Source organism: Schistocerca cancellata, chromosome 5, assembly GCF_023864275.1.
Source record: "Schistocerca cancellata isolate TAMUIC-IGC-003103 chromosome 5, iqSchCanc2.1, whole genome shotgun sequence".
Taxonomy (NCBI): Eukaryota; Metazoa; Arthropoda; class Insecta; order Orthoptera; family Acrididae; genus Schistocerca; species Schistocerca cancellata.
In genome coordinates, this window is record NC_064630.1 from 14,382,515 (window position 1) to 14,406,342 (window position 23,828).

At 43.4% G+C, this 23,828-nt stretch overlaps 1 protein-coding gene and 1 non-coding gene across 2 annotated transcripts in view; one reads left to right on the top strand and one right to left on the bottom strand.

Moving 5' to 3' along the window:
- The window catches only part of LOC126187749 (discoidin domain-containing receptor 2-like), a 751,525-nt gene that overhangs the window by 582,813 nt on the left and 144,884 nt on the right, over positions 1 to 23,828 (top strand). The window lies entirely within an intron of this gene.
- On the bottom strand, positions 19,383 to 19,457 carry Trnat-ugu (transfer RNA threonine (anticodon UGU)). The gene has a single exon. It is a non-coding gene; the product is annotated as a tRNA-Thr (tRNA).

Here is a 23,828-nt window from a genome sequence, read left to right on the forward strand (position 1 = left end):
AGGGTAGAATACTTGAAGCAATTGACGTGTTGCAAATAAACAAACAGGGGCATTGTGAAGGCCAGAAGCACCTCGTTTTCATTCACGCTAGTAGGATATAGTACCTTCATCCCATTGTTGACAAAGTGTGTTGTTTTAAACAAATCAAGTGGCGCCTCTAGGTCCAACTTGACAACAACTAGATTTGTGGCGTACCGGCTAAGATTGCAGTAGTTTCACCAACAGAAATCCATATGCAAAGCTCCCCAACACCTTGTATTCTGCGCAATGCGTCATTTGAATCCACGTAACGCAATTTTGACTCTACAGCAGTTTTTACCAACCTTTCTTAGACCATTACCCCAGAGTGCAATCAGATATTAACTAGTACCAACCTCCCCCCCCCTACGATCTGTTCCTACCTCCCCCCCCCCTTTCCCTTCATTATCACCAACTTTTGCAGCTGACCAAACTGTAGAATGAAAGACTTTTCTTGGAACACTTATTTTTGAAATCATGGAAAATGAATAATAGTTGTGTGTGTGTGTGTGTATGTGTATTAGAATGAATGACGAAAGAATGCGTGGTGCATAGCAAGTGGTAACTACAACTCCTTCTCTGATAAGAAAGCTGACTATCCTCAGTGAGGGCAGACACTTGCTACAGAACGTGGTTCCCCTGCTTTACTCCTCTTCCTGCTTGACAAGCACACTGCAACCCCATTTAAAATCAATAAGGTTCAGATGTGTGACTCTACTCACTGTCCTTAAATCACTTCATTGCTGCACTCCTCACTTCTGAAGTGATTGAAACTGGACGACTTCAGGCTGTTAATGCTTTGTGTCTAACCACTCTGATAATAATGAGAATAAAACTGTTGCAGCACTATAGTAGCCATTATGTAACTACTGCTATGTCGTGCTGTCAATTAATTTATTTATATCTTTCGAAGCTGTGGGGCGGCGGGTGGAATTAGTTGCTGTTTATATATAATGTTTGGTTTGTTATGTAATGTAGATGCAGAAAAGATGCATTTCCCGGCCGATGCACCAATTGTGGGGCGGCGGGTGGAATTAATTGGTTTATTATATATATGGTTTGTTATGTAGAAACATTTCATTTCCCAGCCGTTTAACCACATGTGGGGCGGCGGGTGGAATTATGTTGTTTAAAATGTTCCTATTATTTATGCTGCTGTTTTGCCGTTCTCAACACTGGCTCTCTAACTACAATTTAGGCAACCAGAAAGTGATTAGCAAAACGTGAGGCCTGTAATTAGAATTCCTAGTGCCCACTTCATCTGAGAAATACACTTATAGCTACAGCTTATAGCTCTGAGGAATTAGAAGATTGTCTGGGATTCATAATCAAAAACGATCGTGAAAAAATAATTCGTTATATTCTGAAAGACACAGATGAAAAGAAAAAGAATCCACACAATCCAACTACCAGAGCAGTTCAGAGTCCAATTGCGCAGATATAACTATAACTGTTCAAATTAAATGTATAAGTGAATGCTCGCCATAATTTGATGAATATGCTCATCAAACGCCACGCTAAATAATGGTAGAATGTCTGTCCCGCGACGGCACGTGAAAATACGACATACGCAAACTGAAGAAAGATAATTAAAGTCATCCCCGAATTAACACTTCACTCGAAATCGATTTCATGGTTACGCGTATCCTGAGTAACTTAATACGGCACCCGAGGCTGTTTATAGCAATGATACCGACGCGACGCGACTCCCGGCGCAGGTGGTGCGCTAATCAGCGTCTGGAGAGAACTGGGGCCTTGCTTCCTCGCGCAGCGTTCTTATATATAAAGCCGCGGTGCGGACGGCTAAGGGAACGCCTGATCAAATCGGCTCTCCCGACTGTAATTCACCACATTAAGTTATTCAATAAATCATCGCTTCCTTTGCTGATGGCAGATGAAGCTCTCAATTTAAATGCGCAATCAGCACACACGTAAGTAATCATAATAAAAGGCTAATGTGGCTAAGTCAATTATTATAGGCGAGAGAATTAATTTAATTACACTACACGCAGTAGACGAGCTCTGAACTTGCCCTTTGGAGATACGATATCGCTATAGTTTTTAGTTATTCAAATGAAACTTCTCACATCTTTATGGTTATAGCGGATCTCCATTCTACTTAAATATAAACATCCTAGCCTTATTTATTAGCCTACTTAATCTATCTTGCTTCCTTAATTTTTAAGACAAAAACCAGAAAATCATGAATTTCAACTAAAATCGTAATTTGTGAGATCCAGAAGACTGTTTCTATTAAATAATTATGAAAAAGGAATCTAAATATAAATTTTTAAGTCTCTAGCTCTTTTCTGTTGCGCCAGTGATTTTTACAGAAAAACGTCCAAATTTCGAAATGGTTATAGTTATCGAACTGATATTAAACACATATTAATTTAGTACTACTCCTGACATGCTAGAACCGTTTCAGGTTATTTACTTGATTTTTAAAGTATTGCGCAACATTCATGACGTCAGAGCTAGTTACAGCGGACTCGGCTAGCACACAATGGAAAGACTGATGTGAATTTATTACGGCGTGAGTAGGCTGCTTCCCAACAAAGCGACTAATGAACTAATTCCTGGACAACTGCAAGTACCGTCTACATCTTGGAGAAGACATTTTCTTCAGATATTTACCATCTGTTACCTATATGTCTCACTTTTATCATCGGCGACTTCTGGGGCAAAGAACAACATACGTGTGTAGTGGGTGGACTCTATGAGGAACCTCTAACTTCCACTGCATCAATGCTACTAATTGAGAAAACACGTTATTGACAATTTATCTAATGAATATTACGTATATTACAAAATTGTGATAATAGTGATGATCTTTTGAAAATAATTTAGGCTCGTAACTGCAACGGAATAGAACCGTTTAATCTTTACCCTTCAGAAAATTTCATTTTACCCCTCATGACGTAATTAGCCCCAAGTTGGGAACCACTGCTCAACAGGATGGAAGTACTACTCAAGAAAACCTTTGGAAACAGGGTTTTTTAGTTTTTGAAAAGGGGTTTCCTATCACAATAGCGTGACACAAGCCACTGCACAATTGGTTCTTTTTGATGGATTCATCGAATGTCCTTGTTAAAAGCTTTTGCTTGGGTTTTGATTTACATCTACATCTACATGGATACTCTGCAAATCACATTTAAATGCCTGGCAGAGGGTTCATCGAACCAACTTTACAATTTTCGGTTATTCCAGTCTCGTACAGTGCGCGGAAAGAACGAACATCTAGCCTATATCTTTCCGTACGAGCTCTGATTTCCCTTATTTTATCTTGGTGATCGTTCCTCCCTATGTAGGTCGGTGTCAACAACAAAATTTCGCATTCGGAGGAGAAAGCTGGTGATTGGAATTTCGTGAGAAGATTCCGTCGCAACGAAAAACGCCGTTCTTTTCATGACGTCCAGTCGAAATCGTGTGTCACTCTCTCCCATATTCCGCGGTAATACAAAACGTGCTGCCCTACTTTGAACTTTTTCGATGTACTCAGTGAATCCTACCTGGTAAGGATCCCACACCGCGAAGCAGTATTCTAAAAGAGGACAGACAAGCGTAGTGTAGGCAGTCTCCTTAGTAGATCTGTTACATTTTCTAAGTGTCCTGCCAACAAAACTCAGTCTTTGGTTAGCCTTCCACACAACATTTTCTAAGTGTTCCTTCCAATTTAAGTTGTTCGTAATTGTAATTCCTATGTATTTAGTTGAATTTACGGCCTTCAGATTTGACTGATTTATCGTGAAACCGAAGTTTAATGAATTCCTTTTAGCAGTCATGTGGATGACCTCGCACGTTTCGTTATGTAGGTTCAACTGCATCATTCAGATATCTTTTCTAAATCGTTTTACAATTTGTTTTGATCTTCTGATGACTTTTCGTCGATAAACGACAGCGTCATCTGCAAACAACCTAAGACGGCTGCTGAGACTGTTTCTCAAATCGTTTATATAGATAAGGAACAACAAAGGGCCTATAACACTACCTTGGGGAACACCAGAAGTCACTTCTGTTTTAGTCGATGACTTTCCGTCAGTTGCTATGAACTGCGACTTCTCTGACAAGAAGTCACAAATCCAGTCACGTAACTGAGGCGATACTCCATAAGCACGCAATTTCACCATTTGCCTTATGCAACGTCCCATCTGTATGCTGGGACTGTCGTAACCTGACATAACGAAGACACAAGGTGTTACATAAAAGTCGCTATAAAAAGTATTAGATATACTGGTGTCCCTTAACAATTTAATTTTAGAGGAATAAAAAGATAATAAAATAAAAAGGCATAAAATACAATTTAGCAGTTGTAGTAATCCAATTATTCTGTCGCAGAATATATTTTTGTTACAACTTAAAACTTAAAAAAAAATCAGAACTTGGTGCATCATTTCAAAAACATTCGTGGTTTGTTCTATACGTGTGACATTTTCACATTGCTTATTTTTCTATTTTATCAAAACTGAACTTACCAACTTACGGATCATAATAAAAGTGAACAACTGAGTCCCGGCAGTCACGGTATCTTAGTATAATTTTAAACAATATTTACCAAATAATCTACTTAACAGTTGTTGTGCTGTACAAAAATGTAAGTTCCGAAATGGCACGAAAAACTAAGCAGCATAAAACCATAACAACTAAGCTCTTTGTTGCATTTGTAGCAGAAAATAATTTTTCCGTTTGTCATATAGTACGGAAATTCTGGCAGCTATGGTCTTACACGACCAGACTTTGCACTAGTTGCTTTCGGAATTTTCTTCTGTTAAACTATTCGCACACTGACACTGGAATCGATTTTGAACGATGAACATGTTACACTCCATAAATCTGTCGGGACTCTACGTACCAGTTTAGGTTGACGGATGGATATCCGAAATTCGACGATGACCTCGTTTTCTTAAAATGAGAGTCCGTGTATAACCAAGAAGAGTGGTGAGGTCTTCTTTTACTACAACTGCTGGGCAGCTTCAACTCTCTCACTGTGTATGTGTTCTATATGTTCTTTTTTTTTAATCTGAGGTTGTTCAATGCCTACGAATATCTTTCTTCGTGGAAACAGCCAGTTGGCCAGGATTATGAGAACTGCAGATTATTTTCTTTCCTTTTCATTCTAAGAACTGCAGATTATTTTCTTTCCTTTTCTTTTTTTTCCAAATATCGCCTTCAGTCTTCCCACCTTACATTCTTGTAAGCAGTTGTAATATTTTGAAAATACTGGAATTGTATGTTACATTAGTTACCTTTTAGATTTGAAAAATAGCCAAAAATAGGAGTTAAGAACAAAGTACGCTGTTTAAGGTGCTATAGAATTATCAGTTTTGTGTTTAGCATTGCGCAAGTTTATTTGCAACTAGGAAGTCAAGAAACGAATACGTTTTAACCTATAGATCTTCGGTCTGTTCTTGGTTACACCTAGCCCACATAGATACAACTGTAACATGTTGTTTTGTAGGGCGGGCAACCAAAGCCAAACTTCGACATTTTTCCAAAGAAAATTCTGCACTGGCTGTATCAATGATATTTATTAAATCTGTGGCAGGTTTCGCACCACTTATCGGTCCATCCTGAGGCAATATACGCTATTTATAACATAGTAAAGTTGAACATTCCCTGTAGCCACTCCCCACCATTCACGTCCAATATACCATCATCTGTGTGCTCCCTGCCGCCGTTGGATAAGCAGCTGCAGCAGCAAGTCGTATATTCCTAGCTCACTCATTTGTTAGATAGTTTAATTCTTAATTTTTTTGCGTGTTTTTGGTACTTGCATTGTTTAATTCATAAATTTCGGGCGTATTATAGTATTTGAGAGTTGTAGCATCGCGTTTTAGTACCTGAATAGTGTGAAAATCGCGTAGTCTCCTTCCGCCGCCGAGCAGTGTGTCAGCAGTGCGTAAGTAGCAGCAGTACTGCATTTACTAGGCAATCTTGTATTTTAATAACCGTTTTAATTTTGTGTCGATTTGTTTGGGCAACAGCCTCTATAGATTGGTTCAGACGTTCTTTGCACAACAGTTTTTTGCATGGATAGGGACTGCAACTGCTGTGTTCGGATGCAGGCTGAGTTGGCATCAATTCGCTCCCAGCATCAGGCAGTGTTGGCTTCGGTCACACAGCTTGAGGCTATTGCCTATGGGCATCACTGTGGGGGTCCGGATGGGGGTTTGTCGGGGACGGCCAGCTCGTCCCACGCATCCCCCGATCGGACTACGACTGTGGTTGCCCGGGATACTGCCCGCATTGAGGCTGATCCCTCACCTGTGGCAGAGTGGGAGCTCGTCTCAAGGTGTGGCAGGGGGCGAAAGACATTCCGGAGGGCTGAACGGAAGGCCTCTCCAGTTTGTCTGACGAACCGGTTTCAGGCTCTGTCTCAGGCTGATACTGATCTTCGGCTTGAAATGGCTGCTTGTCCTGTTCCAGAGGTTGCCCCTCAGTCTGCAAGATCCGGGCGGTCGCAGAGGGTGGGCTTACTGGTAGTTGGGAGCTCCAACGTCAGGCGCGTAATGGGGCCCCTTAGGGATATGGCAGCAAGAGAGGGGAAGAAAATCAATGTGCACTCCGTGTGCATACCGGGGGGAGTCATTCCAGATGTGGAAAGGGTCCTTCCGGAAGCCATGAAGGGTACAGGGTGCACCCATCTGCAGGTGGTCGCTCATGTCGGCACCAATGATGTGTGTCGCTATGGATCGGAGGAAATCCTCTCTGGCTTCCGGCGGCTATCTGATTTGGTGAAGACTGCCAGTCTCGCTAGCGGGATTAAAGCAGAGCTCACCATCTGCAGCATCGTCGACAGGACTGACTGCGGACCTTCGGTACAGAGCAGAGTGGAGGGTCTGAATCAGAGGCTGAGACGGTTCTGCGACCGTGTGGGCTGCAGATTCCTCGACTTGCGCCATAGGGTGGTGGGGTTTCGGGTTCCGCTGGATAGGTCAGGTGTCCACTACACGCAACAAGCGGCTACACGGGTAGCAGGAGTTGTGTGGCGTGGGCTGGGCGGTTTTTTAGGTTACATGGCCTTGGGCAAGTACAGAAAGGGCAACAGCCTCAACGGGTGCGGGGCAAAGTCAGGACATGCGGGGACCAAGCAGCAATCGGCATTGTAATTGTAAACTGTCGAAGCTGCGTTGGTAAAGTACCGGAACTTCAAGCGCTGATAGAAAGCACGGAAGCTGAAATCGTTATAGGTACAGAAAGCTGGCTGAAGCCAGAGATAAATTCTGCCGAAATTTTTACAAAGGTACAGATGGTGTTTAGAAAGGATAGATTGCATGCAACCGGTGGTGGAGTGTTCGTCGCTGTTAGTAGTAGTTTATCCTGTAGTGAAGTAGAAGTGGATAGTTCCTGTGAATTATTATGGGTGGAGGTTACACTCAACAACCGAGCTAGGTTAATAATTGGCTCCTTTTACCGACCTCCCGACTCAGCAGCATTAGTGGCAGACCAACTGAGAGAAAATTTGGAATACATTTCACATAAACTTTCTCAGCATGTTATAGTCTTAGGTGGAGATTTCAATTTACCAGATATAGACTGGGACACTCAGATGTTTAGGACGGGTGGTAGGGGCAGAGCATCGAGTGACATTATACTGAGTGCACTATCCGAAAATTACCTCGAGCAATTTAACAGAGAACCGACTCGTGGAGATAACATCTTGGACCTACTGATAACAAACAGACCCGAACTTTTCGACTCTGTATGTGCAGAACCGGGAATCAGTGATCATAAGGCCATTGCAGCATCCCTGAATATGGAAGTTAATAGGAATATAAAAAAAGGGAGGAAGGTTTATCTGTTTAGCAAGAGTAATAGAAGGCAGATTTCAGACCACCTAACATATCGAAACGAAAATTTCTGTTCCGACACTGACAATGTTGAGTGTTTATGGAAAAAGTTCAAGGCAATCGTAAAATGCGTTGTAGGTAGGTACGTGCCGAGTAAAACTGTGAGGGACGGGAAAAACCCACCGTGGTACAACAACAAAGTTAGGAAACTACTGCGAAAGCAAAGAGAGCTTCACTCCAAGTTTAAACGCAGCCAAAACCTCTCAGACAAACAGAAGCTAAACGATGTCAAAGTTAGCGTAAGGAGGGCTATGCGTGAAGCGTTCAGTGAATTCGAAAGTAAAATCCTATGTACCGACATGACAGAAAATCCTAGGAAGTTCTGGTCTTACGTTAAATCGGTAAGTGGCTCGAAATGGCATATCCAGATACTCCGGATGATGATGGCATTGAAACAGAGGATGACACGCGCAAAGCTGAAATACTAAACACCTTTTTCCAAAACTGTTTCACAGAGGAAGACTGCACTGCAGTTCCTTCTCTAAATCTTCGCACAAACGAAAAAATGGCTGACATCGAAATAAGTGTCCAAGGAATAGAAAATCAACTGGAATCACTCAACAGAGGAAAGTCCACTGGACCTGACGGGATACCAATTCGATTCTACACAGAGTACGCGAAAGAACTTGCCCCCTTCTAACAGCCGTGTACCGCAAGTCTCTAGAGGAACGGAAGGTTCCAAACGATTGGAAAAGAGCACAGGTAGTCCCAGTCTTCAAGAAGCGTCGTCTGGCAGATGCGCAAAACTATGGACCTAAATCTCTGACGTCGTTCTGTTGTAGAATTTTAGGTTTTTTGCTCGAGTATCATGTCGTTTTTGGAAACCCAGAATCTACTCTGTAGGAATCAACATGGATTCCGGAAACAGCGATCGTGTGAGACCCAACTCGCTTTATTTGTTCATGAGACCCAGAAAATATTAGATACAGGCTCCCAGGTAGGTGCTATTTTCCTTGACTTCCGGAAGGCGTTCGATACAGTTCCGCACTGTCGCCTGATAAACAAAGTAAGAGCCTACGGAATATCAGACCAGCTGTGTGGCTGGATTGAAGAGTTTTTAGCAAACAGAACACAGCATGTTGTTATCAATGGAGAGACGTCTACAGACGTTAGAGTAGCCTCTGGCGTGCCACAGGGGAGTGTTGTGGGACCATTGCTTTTCACAATATATATAAATGACCTAGTAGATAGTGTCGGAAGTTCCATGCGGCTTTTCGCGGATGATGCTGTAGTATACAGAGAAGTTGCAGCAATAGAAAATTGTAGCGAAATGCAGGAAGATCTGCAGCGGATAGGCACATGGTGCAGGGAGTGCCAACTGACCCTTAACATAGACAAATGTAATGTATTGCGAATACATAGAAAGAAGGATCCTTTATTGTATGATTATATGATAGCGGAACAAACACTGGTAGCAGTTACTTCTGTAAAATATCTGGGAGTATGCGTGCGGAACGATTTGAAGTGGAATGATCACATAAAATTAATTGTTGGTAAGGCGGGTACCAGGTTGAAATTCATTGGGAGAGTCCTTAGAAAATGTAGTCCATCAACAAAGGAGGTGGCTTACAAAACACTCGTTCGACCTATACTTGAGTATTGCTCATCAGTGTGGGATCCGTACCACATCGCGTTGACGGAGGAGATAGAGAAGATCCAAAGAAGAGCGGCGCGTTTCGTCACAGGGTTATTTGGTAACCGTGATAGCGTTACGGAGATGTTTAACAAACTCAAGTGGCAGACTCTGCAAGAGAGGCGCTCTGCATCGCGGTGTAGCTTGCTCGCCAGGTTTCGAGAGGGTGCGTTTCTGGATGAGGTATCGAATATATTGCTTCCCCCTACTTATATCTCCCGAGGAGATCACGGATGAAAAATTAGAGAGATTTGAGCGCGCACGGAGGCTTTCAGACAGTCGTTCTTCCCGCGAACCATACGCGACTGGAACAGGAAAGGGAGGTAATGACAGTAGCACGTAAAGTGCCCTCCGCCACACACCGTTGGGTGGCTTGCGGAGTATAAATGTAGATATGTAGATGTAGATCTGGTGAAAGCGGTAGTTAAACTTTAAAAATCATTTTAAAAAAGCACTGTGTAAGAATGAAATAAGAGTGCTTCACAAAAATCCTAAATCAGTCCTCATATCGAGATAAACATGCATGACACAACACTGCTCCTGGTATAGCGTTCATCATCATCATCATCATCATCATCATCGTCATCGTCTCTCAACCATTTGTGTCCACCTTGGGCTATTTCTAAGCGCATTCACATTTTCCCGTCCAGGACTGCTGCTCTTTGGTTTGAGTAAATCGCCTTCAGACACGATCTTCCCCGAATTACCTAATCATCCTCTTACTTGAAACTTCTGTTTGCTTACATCCAGTATTTCAGTGTTATGAAATGTGCTGCTCATCGTAATGTGGTGATGCAAATTTGTTTTTTCTTCATCTGACATTTCCAAATCTTTTTCGTGTAAGATCTGTTTTAGGCAAACCGATTGGACCGAACTGGTTAGTCAGTCTTACATTTCGTAGTTACTACCGGCAAACAGTGGAACGAACTCATCTTCAGAATTGGCAATAGAAAAACGGGAAAAAATTATTGGGATACCATTGAAAAGAGTTCTCACAATTTTACACTTTTTCCATGTGGCTTTCACCATAATATGATACAAATGCTTTTATCGACAACATACCACGCCACATACCACCAGTCAGTTGAAATGAGCAGAGAAGTTTGACGCCAGATTGCGTAACTGGCATTTTCTCTCCGCTATTGCCACTACACGCTTGTAAGAAATGAAGTTTCGGCGATACGGTTTCAAAAGTCTCCGCATTGGTCTTTGTTTATCTTTGCTCGCGCAGTGATGGGATATTCTAACGAAGAGTCCTTTGATACCCTTATGCACTCGAAATGTGTCAACAGCTTCACTTAGAAGCGCTGTGCGTTTCTTCGGAGAGATGTCAACATTGCCGCGGGCTCTCGCGCACTCTGCCTGGCGTAGCGGTTAGCATCTCCGGCCAGCTTAATTCAAACGCAAGCTGCGGCAATCATTTGTCAGTTGGTATTTATCGTTCCTGGAACGTTCTGGAAATTCGTTATGTCTGTATGTTCTGGAATATTCGATGTTTGTATAAATACCAGCATTCCGGAAATTCGAAGTTTATATCAATAGTTGTACCATTCAGGGGGTCAGTTCTATTCCGTCACTATATCGGTGCCAGTAATGAAGGTGCTTTTAGTTCTAAGAGCTCTACTTCACTGATAACACTGCTTTACGATTCGGACTTGCCTGTGCTTTCGACATGAGAGTATTTGTTGGAGTCGCCGGGTACTTCAAGACATTTACATCATCACGGTACCAATCAGGCAACGTAAAAGCTATCGCCTACACTGACAGGAACCGGAATACAAGCAGTATTCGTTATGAAGCTGCGTATTCAGGAGAGAGACGGATTCCGAAATAGCAGTAACTCCTCTGCACATCAGGCGTCCCTGAGCGCTCTCCAGAGATGCTGGTTGTGACCCGACTAATAGATCGAATGGTGAAATATAGCAGGTGAAGATGACATGGTGCGATTGGCAAGTGTGTACTTTATCTAGTCGGTCGACCTCAGCAGTGCCGGCCGGGGTGGCCAAGCGGTTATCGGCGCTACAGTCTGGAACCGCGCGACCGCTACGGTCGCAGGTTCGAATCCTGCTTTAATATTTTTTGTGGAATCTAAAATTTAAAAACCTCTCTCACACCGGCCTGATTTAGCTTCACTGATCAGGATAGTAAAAACACGCGTATATTAAGGGAATTTTCATTGACAAAGCAGGCTTATCACATTCACACAGTCCAATATTGTTCTATCCTGATTAAATTGAGCTTAACTTAAATTCCATAAGGCAGTGAAGCCATTTTGAAGTCTCGGTGCGACGAAAATTGTCAGTCGATCTCCTGAAAACATTTGTAATAATTATTAACTTTCGGTGATCACATGGGGAAGCCCGGAGATCTGCTGGTAAGACCGTGTTAGCCTATTTATTTGAAATAACTGGATATCTTGAGCATACAAAACGGCAGGTTCGTCCAGTGTAAATGAGACGTTCCCCACTGATCCCGTGCAACACAGCGTAGTAAGCAGACACTGTCAATAATAATCAGCTAAATAATACGCGAACACACTTACTTTAGTTTAGTTCATGTATTAAATTCCTTCTCACACAGAATCTCATCAAGATGGCGACTAGCTCAACAATACATACATATACATCCTCCTTTCACGACTAATCGGCAAGAAGTCCCCTATTCTTTTCATAAGAGAAAACATAGATAGCACAGGAGCTATTCCATGGAGTAAATGGACGCTCCGACGAATAATTGGGCTTGAAACTACTTTGCATTGATAATCGGTAAGATAAGAAGAGATATTTCGAGATATGTACTGAGTTATATAATTTATAAAATTTCTGAAAATATCGCGGAGAGACCGCTGCAAGAGACATTACACTGCCTCGGCCATGGATGTGTGTGATGTCCTTAGGTTAGTTAGGTTTAAATAGTTCTAAGTTCTAGGGGACTGATGACCTCAGAAGTTAAGTCCCATAGTGCTCAGAGCCATTTGAACCATTTTGAACCGCCTCAGCAGTAGTTCGAAAACGATGAATGAAAGTTCAGTAGCTGGGCCAAATTCCAGACCGAACTGAGGGAGTCATTAGGCATCAATCAGTGGCTAGTCCGCATAGCGGATGTAAATTACAGAGCAGAGCTCAAAGTCATGGGGAAACGGCACAGTAGTATACATAGAATGTTTTGCCCGTGTGCCATGTTGTGAATCCGAATATGTCAAAAACCGACACTTGATGAAAGTAGTCGCAGAAGACATGTAGCAAGCTCTTCTGGTGAAGGATATGACAACGACAGAGGAATTCATCAAAAGGTGCCATCGCATCGAGAAAATTCAACAGAAAAGGAATTGGACGAAGTAGGTGTGATTGATTGCCTAAATGGTCTCTGTGGTTGTTGTGGAAGACCACCACGACCTCGCCTGCACGCCGGATACTAAGGGAAGAGGTACAGCAGTACATGGCAACCAGGAACGCCGGACCAGATGCCCGATATTTACGGTACGCTCGTGAAATGGTCGTACTGGAAAATCCCCACTTCATCTCTACCTCGGATAATGTGTCGCATCGCTCATGTCCCGACTATAACACGACATTCAAACTCACGTAAGTATTGATAACCTATCACTATGTGAACAAATGTATCCAGACACCCCAAAAACATATGTTTTTCATATTAGGTACATTGTGCTGCCACCTACTGCAAGGTACTACACATCAGCGACCTAAGTAGTCATTAGACATCGCGAGAGAGTAGAATGGGGCGTTCGGCGGATCGTCATCTGCCAGCGTGTGTAGTGCCAACAGTAAAACTCGGGGGACGGTGTTACGGTGTGGTCGTGTTTTCCATGGAGGGGGCTTGCACCCCTTGTTGTTTTGCGTGGCACTATCCTAGCACAGGCCTACATTGATGTTTTAAGCACCTTCTTGCTTCACACTGTTGAAGAGCAATTCCGGGATGGCGATTGCATCTTTCAACACGATCGAACACCTGTTCATAATGCACGGCCTGTGGCAGAGTGGTTACACGACAATAACATCCCTGTAATGGACTGGCCTGCACAGAGTCCTGACCTGAATCCTGCAGAACACCTTTAGGATGTTTCAGAACGCCGACTTCTAGCCAGACCTCACCGACCGACATCGATATCTCTCCTCAGTGCAGCACTCCGTGAAGAATGGGCTGCCATTCGCCAAGAAACCTTCCAGCACCTGACTGAACGTATGCCTGTTCGAGTGGAAGCTATGAAGGCAAAGGGTGAGTCAACACCATACTGAATTCAGCCAGGCGTCCGGATACTTTTGATCACATCGTGTAGCAGCAGTAACTGATCTAACAACTGCGCCACACTCTTGTCGTCTTATATAAGCGTTGCCACCCACAGCGCCATATTCTGCCTGTTTACATATCTCGGTGTTTGAATGCACATACCTAGACCAGTTCCTTTGGCGCTTCAGTGTATTCTCTTCTGCTCCAGTTTTCCCACAGTCAGTGTCTCACCACCATACAATACTGTGCTCCAAACTTACATTCTCAGGAATTTCTTTCTCAAATGAAGACCTGTGATTGATACTGGCAGACTGGAATGCCCTTTTGGCCACGGCCAGTCTGCTTTTTATGTACTCCTTATTCCGTCCGTCATGGATTATTTTGCTGCGTAGGTAGCAGAATTTCTTAATTTCATCTACTTCATGATTACCAGTTCCGATTTTAAGTTTCTCGCTGTTCTCATTTCTGATATTTCCCTTTACTTCCGTCTTTCTTCAATTTACTCTCTACGAGGTGTGGCTAGAAAAAAACCGGACTAGTACTGATGAAACAATAAAACGAATGCAATAAGGCTGAAAGTCGCGTTCCCTGTCACGTGACTCTCGCTCCGCCTACTGCTCGAGTTTCATCTGCCTCCTGCACTCAGTCTGCCCGTGGCGTCTGTTTTAAGTAGTTGACGTTTTGTCTGTGCGTCGGAAAATGTTGAGTGTACAGAAAGAACAGCGTGTTAACATCAAATTTTGTTTCAAACTAGGAAAATCTGCAAGTGAAACGTTTGTAATGTTACAACAAGTGTACGGCGATGATTGTTTATCGCGAACACAAGTGTTTGAGTGGTTTAAACGATTTAAAGATGGCCGCGAAGACACCAGTGATGACACTCGCACTGGCAGAGCATTGTCAGCAAAAACTGATGCAAACATTGAAAAAATCGGTAAACTTGTTCGACAAGATCGCCGTTTAACAATCAGAGCAGTGTCTGAGTTAACAGGAGTTGACAAGGAAAGTGTTAGGCAGATTCTTCATGAAAGTTTCAACATGAACAAAGTGTGTTCAAAAATGGTTCCAAAGTGTCTCACAATTGAACAGAAGGAACGCCGAAGAATGATTTGTTCTGACATCATGGAAAACATTGAAAGTGATCCCACCTTCTTACAAAATGTTATTACTTGCGACGAATCGTGGTTTTTTACTTACGATCCCGAAACTAAACGCCAATCGATGCATTGGAAAACTCCTGGTTCTCCACGACAAAAAAAAGCACGAATGTCAAAATCGAAATTCAAGGCAATCATGATTGTTTTTTTTGACATCAAAGGGATTGTGCACATTGATTGGGTACCAGAGGGACAAACAGTGAATCAGCATTACTACATTAGCGTCCTGGCTACCGTACGTGAGCGAGTACGGAGAAAACGGAACGATTTGTGGAGAAAAAAGTCATGGATCCTTCACCAAGACAATGCCCCAGCTCACAGTGCGTTGTCATTGAAGACGTTTTTGGCAAAACACAACATTCCCATCTTAGATCATCCACCTTACTCACCTGATTTGGTTCCCTGTGACTTTTTTCTTTTCCCTAAAGTCAAGTCAGCTTTGAAAGGAACTAGATTTGAGACTGTTGAAGCAGTAAAAGAAAAAGCGACGGAAGTAATGTATGGACTTACCGAAAATGATCTGCAACATTGCTATGAACACTGGAAAATTCGTATGGAGCGGTGTAGAGACCGAGGAGGAGAGTACATTGAAGGAGGTAACATGAAATTGTAAATAATTGTAAATAAATGTTTTTTCCAGCATCAGTCCGGTTTTTTTCTAGCCGCACCTTGTATACAGGGCCTGTACCCATTAGACTGTTCACTCCATTCAGCGGAGCCTGTGACTCTTCTTCACATCAACTAAGGACAGCAGTTTCATCAGCGAATGTTAACACTAATATCCTTTTTCCTGGAGTGTTAATCGCACGCTTGAATCTTTCTTTTATTTTCATCATTGCAGCTTCGTTGCACAGATGTACAGAAGCGGCGAAAAACAACATCCCTCTCTTACACCCTTTTTGATCCGTGCACAATGTACTCGGTTTTCCACTCCTATTGTTCCCTCTTGGTTCTTGTACATTATCTGTCTTTCCCTGTAGCTTATACAGGGTGAGTCACCTAACGTTACCGCTGGATATATTTCGTAAACCACATCAAATACTGACGAATCGATCCCACAGACCGAACGTGAGAAGAGGGGCTAGGGTAATTGGTTAATACAAACCATAAAAAATTGCACGGAAGTACGTTTTTTAACACAAACCTACGTTTTTTTTAAATGGAACGCCGTTAGTTTTGCTAGCACATCTGAACATATAAACAAATACGTAATCAGTGCCGTTTGTTGCATTGTAAAATGTTAATTACATCAGGAGATATTGTAACCTAAATTTGACGCTTGAGTACCACTCCTCCGCTGTCCGATCGTGTGTATCGGAGAGCACCGAATTACGTAGGGATCCAAAGGGAACGGTGGTGGACCTTAGGTACAGAAGAGACTGGAACAGCACATTACATCCACATACTAACACCCTTTTATTGGTCTTTTTCACTGACGCACATGTACATTACCATGAGGGGTGAACATCTATTGGCCTGACATGTCGGGACTAGAGATGGGCAAAACTGTTCTTTTCAGAGATTGGATCAGAACTGTTCACTCCCTGAAATGAATTAGCTCTTTGTCATGACTCACCACTCATTTACAATATAAAATAAATGGAAGGCACATTGCCCTTTAAACTTGGTTTATTCCAGTACTATACCTGTATTTTGATCTTATTTGATCCTATTTTGAAGTAACACAGATAATGAGTAAGAATTTTGTATTGTTTATTGAAATTTCCACGATATGACAAAGTTTTTGATTATTGATTTATTTTGCACTATCGTGGTTTTTTGGGTGATCGGAAAATGTTGTAACTTGAGATTTACATTAACAATATATTTGGCTATAATGTATTAAAATTTCATTAACCTCATACAAATACATCACAAGCCATATATTTTTAAAGTGAACGTTTCCTTTCGAAGACGCCTAAAATCGCAAAATCCGTACCAGAATAAGAAAAAAAAATATAAATTTGACTGTAAAACGAAAGTGCTGCATATAGCCTTACGCAGAATAAAACAAGGAAAATATTGGTGTATCACATTTTGCGATACGTTTATCGGTTCGCTCGTAATTAAAGCGTGAATTCGAGTGTCTATAATAAAAATCCTATAGTAAGAGGAGTCATCAGGAACCTAATCTAATCAGTTTAAACAAATAAAAATAAAATAAAAACAATTGATGTATACATAACATAATAATGTAATATACATAGCGGCATTACTACGAAGAACAATTCCGATGCAGAGGCGCTGAGTCGAGCAGGTCGAGCCGCGAGCTGTATTACTGCGTGAGCTGAGACCGCAGAGACCACAGTGACACCTGAGTCGCTTTGCTCGACGCTCTGGCTAGAGTCGAGACGGTGGGGCGAGCGTTGAGCGGGCGAGTTCCGAGGGAGGGGGTAGCGGTGAACTCACCTGCTCCAAGACAAATAGTTCGTTCCCTTGCGAGCGGGTTTTTGCAAGTAGTTCCTATGTTATCCGCTAGGTGGCTCTCTGTCCTGTTGCTCGCATCAACTGCCCAGAGGGCAGGACGTGCGACTGAAACGATCGCCGACAGAGTGCGATGCGAAGTTACGCTGCGCCAGACACTGCACGGCAGACGACGCACAGACGCCACGGCATATGTGAAACACAAAATCCAATGGGGCACTGCACAATGCAGGCAGCCAAGGTAGAAGCAGGGCAGAGGCCGGCGCTGGCTGTGTTGTGTGGCGTGCACTGTGCTGTGACCAGCAGAGGCGCTGCTGATATGCTCCGTCTCTCTCTCTCTCTCTCTCTCTCTGCCGTGGGAAACGTTTGGAGCTACCGTTCTTTTTTTCTGAATCACTGATTGTTCACTCCTTTGAAAGATTGAACTCTATGAATTAGTTCAAGAGCGGATCCCCCATCTCTAGTCGGGACACACTATTCCGCTCCGTAATTGAAAACGGAAACCACGTGTGTATGTGTAACTCACCCCTCATGGTAATGTACATGTGCGTCAGTGAAAAAGACAAATAAAAAGGTGTTAGCATGTGGACGTAATGTGCTGTTCCAGTCTCTTCTGTACCTAAGGTCCATCACCGTTCCCTTTGGATCCCTACGTAATTCGGTGCTCTCCGATACACACGATCGAACAGCGGAGGAGTGGTACTCAAGCGTCAACTTTAGGTTACAATATCTCCGGATGTAATTAACATTTTACAATGCAACAAACGGCACTGATTACGTATTTGTTTATATGTTCAGATGTGCTAACAAAACTAACGTGGTTCCATTTAAAAAAAAACGTAGGTTTGTGTTAAAAAACATACTTCCGTGCATTTTTGTTTGGTTTGTATTAACCAATTACACTAGCCCCTCTCCTCACGTTCTGTCTGTGGAATCGATTCGTCACTATTTGATGTGGTTTACGAAATACATCCAGCGGTAATGTTAGGTGACTCACCCTGTATATCACGAAACATATCCTTCGCTTCCAGACGCAGAGATACTTTTGCCTTTCAAAGTGCTAAGAACAAGGCGGAAAGCACTTTGGACACTCATTTATGTAAGCCGAGGCAGTTGTGTGTCTGTCTGGCGGCGTCTGGCACTGCCGAACGTCCAGTGGCTGAGTGGGTGGGTGCCGGAGGGGGTGGCTCGGTTCGACCCTCGGCTGCAGCTGACCCCTTGACCACAGGCGGCCCAGTCAGAAGGACACCTGAGTCACGGCGGTCTCTTGGCGGGAGCCCGCACCACAGCGCAAGTGTCGACTCGATGTCTCGATAATTATTCGATGAGCAGCCTGGGCGTACAGCCCTGTATTTATACGTGGTAAGGTGGGTTTGTTGTGGCTTGGCCGCTGCCGCTGTAGCGTATGCCGCGTGCCAAAGCGTCCCTGGTTTCGGTAACCGACAGACGTACAGAATAATGTGGCAGCGTACCACGGCGAGCGGCTGCCTTCCGGCAGCGACCTTGCTTGCCTCGAACCCGTGCCGTTACTGTTGTCAACAAAGAAAGCATTTACAATTTAAATTGCAGAACCCATTACGAATACTCGTGTCTACAGTGTTTTATTGCAGGTGCATCTGCTTTTCATTTCTTCTGCCCTTCCTGGCTTAAGCTTTAAGACTGTTCGCGACGTGGAGTGGCCGCGCGGTTAGAAGCGCCATGTCACTAATTGCGCCCCCCCCCCCCCCCATCCCCCGACGGAGGTTCGAGTCCTCCCCCGGGCATGGCTGTGTGTGCTGTCTTTAGCGTAAGTTAGTTTAAGTAATGTGTAAGTCTAGGGACCGATGATCTTAAGCAGTTTGGTCCCTTAGAAATTCACACACATAAGACTGTTCTACCTCTCATGTTTTCTTATAACTCTTAGAAATTATATATGACGGTAGTATCTGTTCCCGAAAGAACAGTTACCGTTAATGACCATGCAGCTTTGCTAGAAATGAAATGATAATTAATTGGACACCCTAGCTGCAAGCAGGCGTTGATATACTTCATTGGGGACATGTTGAAAATGTGTGCCCCGACCGGGACTCGAACCCGGGATCTCCTGCTTACATGGCAGACGCTCTATCCATCTGAGCCACCGCGGGCACAGAGGATAGTGCGTCTGCAGGGACTTATCCCTTGCACGCTCCCCGTGAGCGGTGGCTCAGATGGATAGAGCGTCTGCCATGTAAGCAGGATCTCCTGAGATCCCGGGTTCGAGTCCCGGTCGGGGCACACATTTTCAACATGTCCCCAATGAAGTATATCAACGCCTGCTTGCAGCTAGGGTGTCCAATTAATTATCATTTCACTCTTAGAAATGTTGCACAATGAATAGACCTTGTAAATCCTTCTGTCATCTGTCCTGCTCACGTGTTCATACCAGACGTTACGACACCTGTCGCACCTTATTTAAATGACTCCGAGTTTCCTACGAATTCCATTTCTACACCTAGTATTTTTGTTGTTGTGTCGAGGGTTTCATCGCTCGCTTCTATGCAGAAATGCTGAGGGAGCGACATTTACCCTGCACCAGTAAATCGCCAGTTACATTTACTTCCACTCATCACGAAATGTCTCACAAAAAGTGGAAGAGCGTGCTCCTTTGCTCAGTGACTGGGCCTCTTCGGGTCAGACAGAAGCCACATCGCTGGTACTCTCCGCCTTTTACCACTTTTTGCAGGTTCACGAGTCTCACGTCTACCCCCAAAATTCAGTGACTTACAAACTACTTAAATGACCAACAAGAAGCGTGAATTTTTATTGTATGTATGATGGACAATTTGCATACTTCTTTGTAACTATTTGTTATTTGTAACAGAAAGAGAGATTTAAACAAATTCTAAATTTCAACCGTTTCCTCTATTGATTTTCATCAATTTTCTACGTAAAATCCATAAATAAACGACAAAAAGTTGAAAACATTAAAAACCTAATTAAAAAATTTAACAGTCGCCTTCCGCTGCCTACGAATCAGCTTTCTTCCATCATGTACGAATTCATACTCATGCTTTTATACTCTGAAAACCAGAAGCTACAAGGGGTAAAAACACAGGGAGCGAAAGGTTCTTTACAGAGGCCACAGCAATCAGACTGCAGTTCGTCGAACTAGAGTGGAAGGTCTAGTGTTATAGATTTTTCTATTCACACACATTTAATCAAATATGTAAGAGAGAAAAATTAATGTATGATCGTCGATGCGTCGGTTTTCGATTGTGTTCAGGAGACGTAAGGTTTGATTAGGCGAAGGTGGTTTCGTGACTGACCTTTGACCCGGATTGCCTTCAAGCAATCAGAATCTTCGATGAAAATACCTAACGGAACTATTTGAATAATAATAAAAATGGAAATGGATGCAAAACAGTAAAATTTTGTAAAAAGTTATCAGACTGGAAAGTGAACACATTAATGTCCTCCCGAATACAATCGAGATACCGCGACGAAGAGCGAACCTGTAACGAAGCTTACATACATTGAAAAATCATGGTGAGTTTAAAGACAAGAATAAGCAGAGATTTTCTGTAAAGTGAAGCATCAATATATTCTCAAAGAAAAGGGCGCTAAACAAATAGACAGTAACAGATACACAATGAATACAAAACTTACATTTTTATGTTTCTGTCATACGTGGAGCAGTCCAACAATAGCTGCTTTTGTCTGTCCGAGATTTCTTAAAAATTAAATGTTCTGGCGTGCGCGTAAGCACTTTTTAGAGTCACACGGTTTACCGAAGCGTTTTGCTTGGTGTTTCCATGATTTTGACACTAAATGAAATATAACTTGTAGCGGTGCTACACAAGACGTCTTAACAAATCGGCGACCAGACGTAAAAAGGTAATGAAATCTCTAGAACATTTCTTAACAAATGATGGATGTTCTTTCAAATGTTTCACAGCTTATTGCTGTCGCGCGTTGTGGCAATGATTTAAATATCTGCGCCCAGCGGGTCATAGTGTTTATTTGAAATATTTTAACGCTAAACACGCGTCTTGGTGTATGCGCACGTTATAATGTATTTTGTCTCTTTAGACATGGGCTGTCATTCTTAATATCTTTACGGATTACAGCCCGATGGCTGTTCCTCTCTTTTATGACAAGTGTCTCATTTGCAGAGTATCTGAAATCCAATAATATTACAAAGGACATGAAAGGAAAGCGGTGGTTGACAAGGGAGTCATAGAGTTTTGTAGCCTTCCTTCAATGGTAATCAAACTTTTATTCAGAAAGGATTAAACGATGGCAAGGACTGATTTACGATTGGAATTATGGAACATGAAGAAAAAAGATAAACTCTGAGGCGTGCATTGATAACGTAATTACTCCAAAGGTGGGGAAGTACTTCGTGGAGACATTGAATGGTATGAATAATGTCTCCAATAGAGATTTAATAAGGGACGACCAAAAAGTTTCCGTTCGGAGATCAGAATAGATATGCCAAACGGGCAAAATCACCGTGAGCTTTGAGGCAATCGTGCCATCGATACACCAGGCGTTTGGCAAAACACCGTGCCGTGCTGCGTGAACAAGTCCGCGACGGCCTGCTGTACGTTCTCGTCGACCCTTCAAGGCCCTCTTTAAAGGGCCGAAGGTGCCACAGTCACGTGCGCAGAGATGCGGAGATCAGGACTGTAGGGCGGGTGCTCGACTGTCTGTCATTTGATTTGGCATAACTTCTGCGTTACGACATTTGCGATGTTGGGACGTTACGTTACCGTGAAGCAGCAACTCACGATGCTGGGGACGATGGACGACAGACATGCGACCCAAAAAAAAAAAAAAAAGTTCTTCATTCTCCGATGGATGTCTACCGGTGTTTACCGAGCGAGGTGGCGCAGTGGCTAGCACACTGGACTCGCATTCGGGAGGACGACGGTTCAATCCCACGATCGGCTATCCCGATTTAGGTTTTCCGTGATTTCCCTACATCACTCCAGGCAAATACCGGGATGGTTCCTTTGAAAGGGCACGGCTGGGTTCCTTCCCCGTCCTTCCCTAATCACATGGGACCGCTGACCTCGCTGTCTGGTCTCCTCCCCCAAACAACCCCTCCACCGGTGTTTGTTCTTCAGCAATCAAGAACAGGATAACAGCACACTGGTCCTGTTTGGAGGCATTTGGTAATAATACCGCCACAGTTTGCATTTCCGCACTTAGCGTTCGCCTGTTTAGCTGAGTGGTAACGTGTTTGCCTACCATACGAGGTGTGGCTAGAAAAAAACCGGGCTAGTACTGGTACTGGCAGACCATTGTCAGCAAAAACTGATGCAAACATTGAAAAAATCGGTAAACTTGTTCGACAAGATCGCCGTTTAACAATCAGAGCAGTGTCTGAGTTAACAGGAGTTGACAAGGAAAGTGTTAGGCAGATTCTTCATGAAAGTTTCAACACGAACAAAGTGTGCGAGTGTCATCACTGGTGTCTTCGCGGCCATCTTTAAATCGTTTAAACCACTCAAACACTTGTGTTCGCGATAAACAATCATCGCCGTACACTTGTTGTAACATTACAAACGTTTCACTTGCAGATTTTCCTAGTTTGAAACAAAATTTGATGTTAACACGCTGTTCTTTCTGTACACTCAACATTTTCCGACGCACAGACAAAACGTCAACTACTTAAAACAGACGCCATGGGCAGACTGAGTGCAGGAGGCAGATGAAACTTGAGCAGTAGGCGGAGCGAGAGTCACGTGACAGGCCACGCGACTTTCAGCCTTATTGCATTCGTTTTATTGTTTCACCAGTACTAGTCTGGTTTCTTTCTAGCCACACCTCGTACAGCGGACCCGGGTCCGATTCCCGGCCGGGATGGAGATTTTCTCCACTCGTGGAGTGGGTGTCCTGCAGGCCTCGCCATCGCCGACACAGAAGTCGCCCAGTGTGGCGTCACCTGAAATAAGACTTGCAGCCCTGAGGCCGAACTTCTGCGGGTGGGGCCTTCCGGCCGTCAATGCCACACGACCATTTCATTTCGCGTCTGCGTTTACAGCACACGTCGAAAAGACACGAACGCCGCTCTAATCCCTTGCCAACATGTCTGTGCTCATATACCCGCATCGGAATCTCGCTACGTTGCGTATACGCTGCAGCTGCTCTCTAACATGTGAACTTTTTGATCGCCCCTTGTAGGACGAACACCTAGAAAAGTAAAAGAAGGGTAATGGGATATAGTGAAAGTAAGTCAGGTGATGCTAAAGGAATTTGATTGGTAAATGAGATACTGAAAGTACTAAGTGGGTTTTTTATTTGGGCAGCAAATTAACTCAGATGCCAACCCAGTTCTAAGCAAAGAAGGGAAGGCAGAAAGGTGGAAGGAGTATATAGAGGGTTTATACAAGGGCGATGTACTTGAGGACAATATTATGCAAATGGAAGAGGATGTAGATGAAGATGAAATGGGAGATACTATACTGCGTGAAGAGTTTGACAGAGCACTGAAAGACCTGAGTCGAAACAAGGCCCCGGAAGTAGACAACA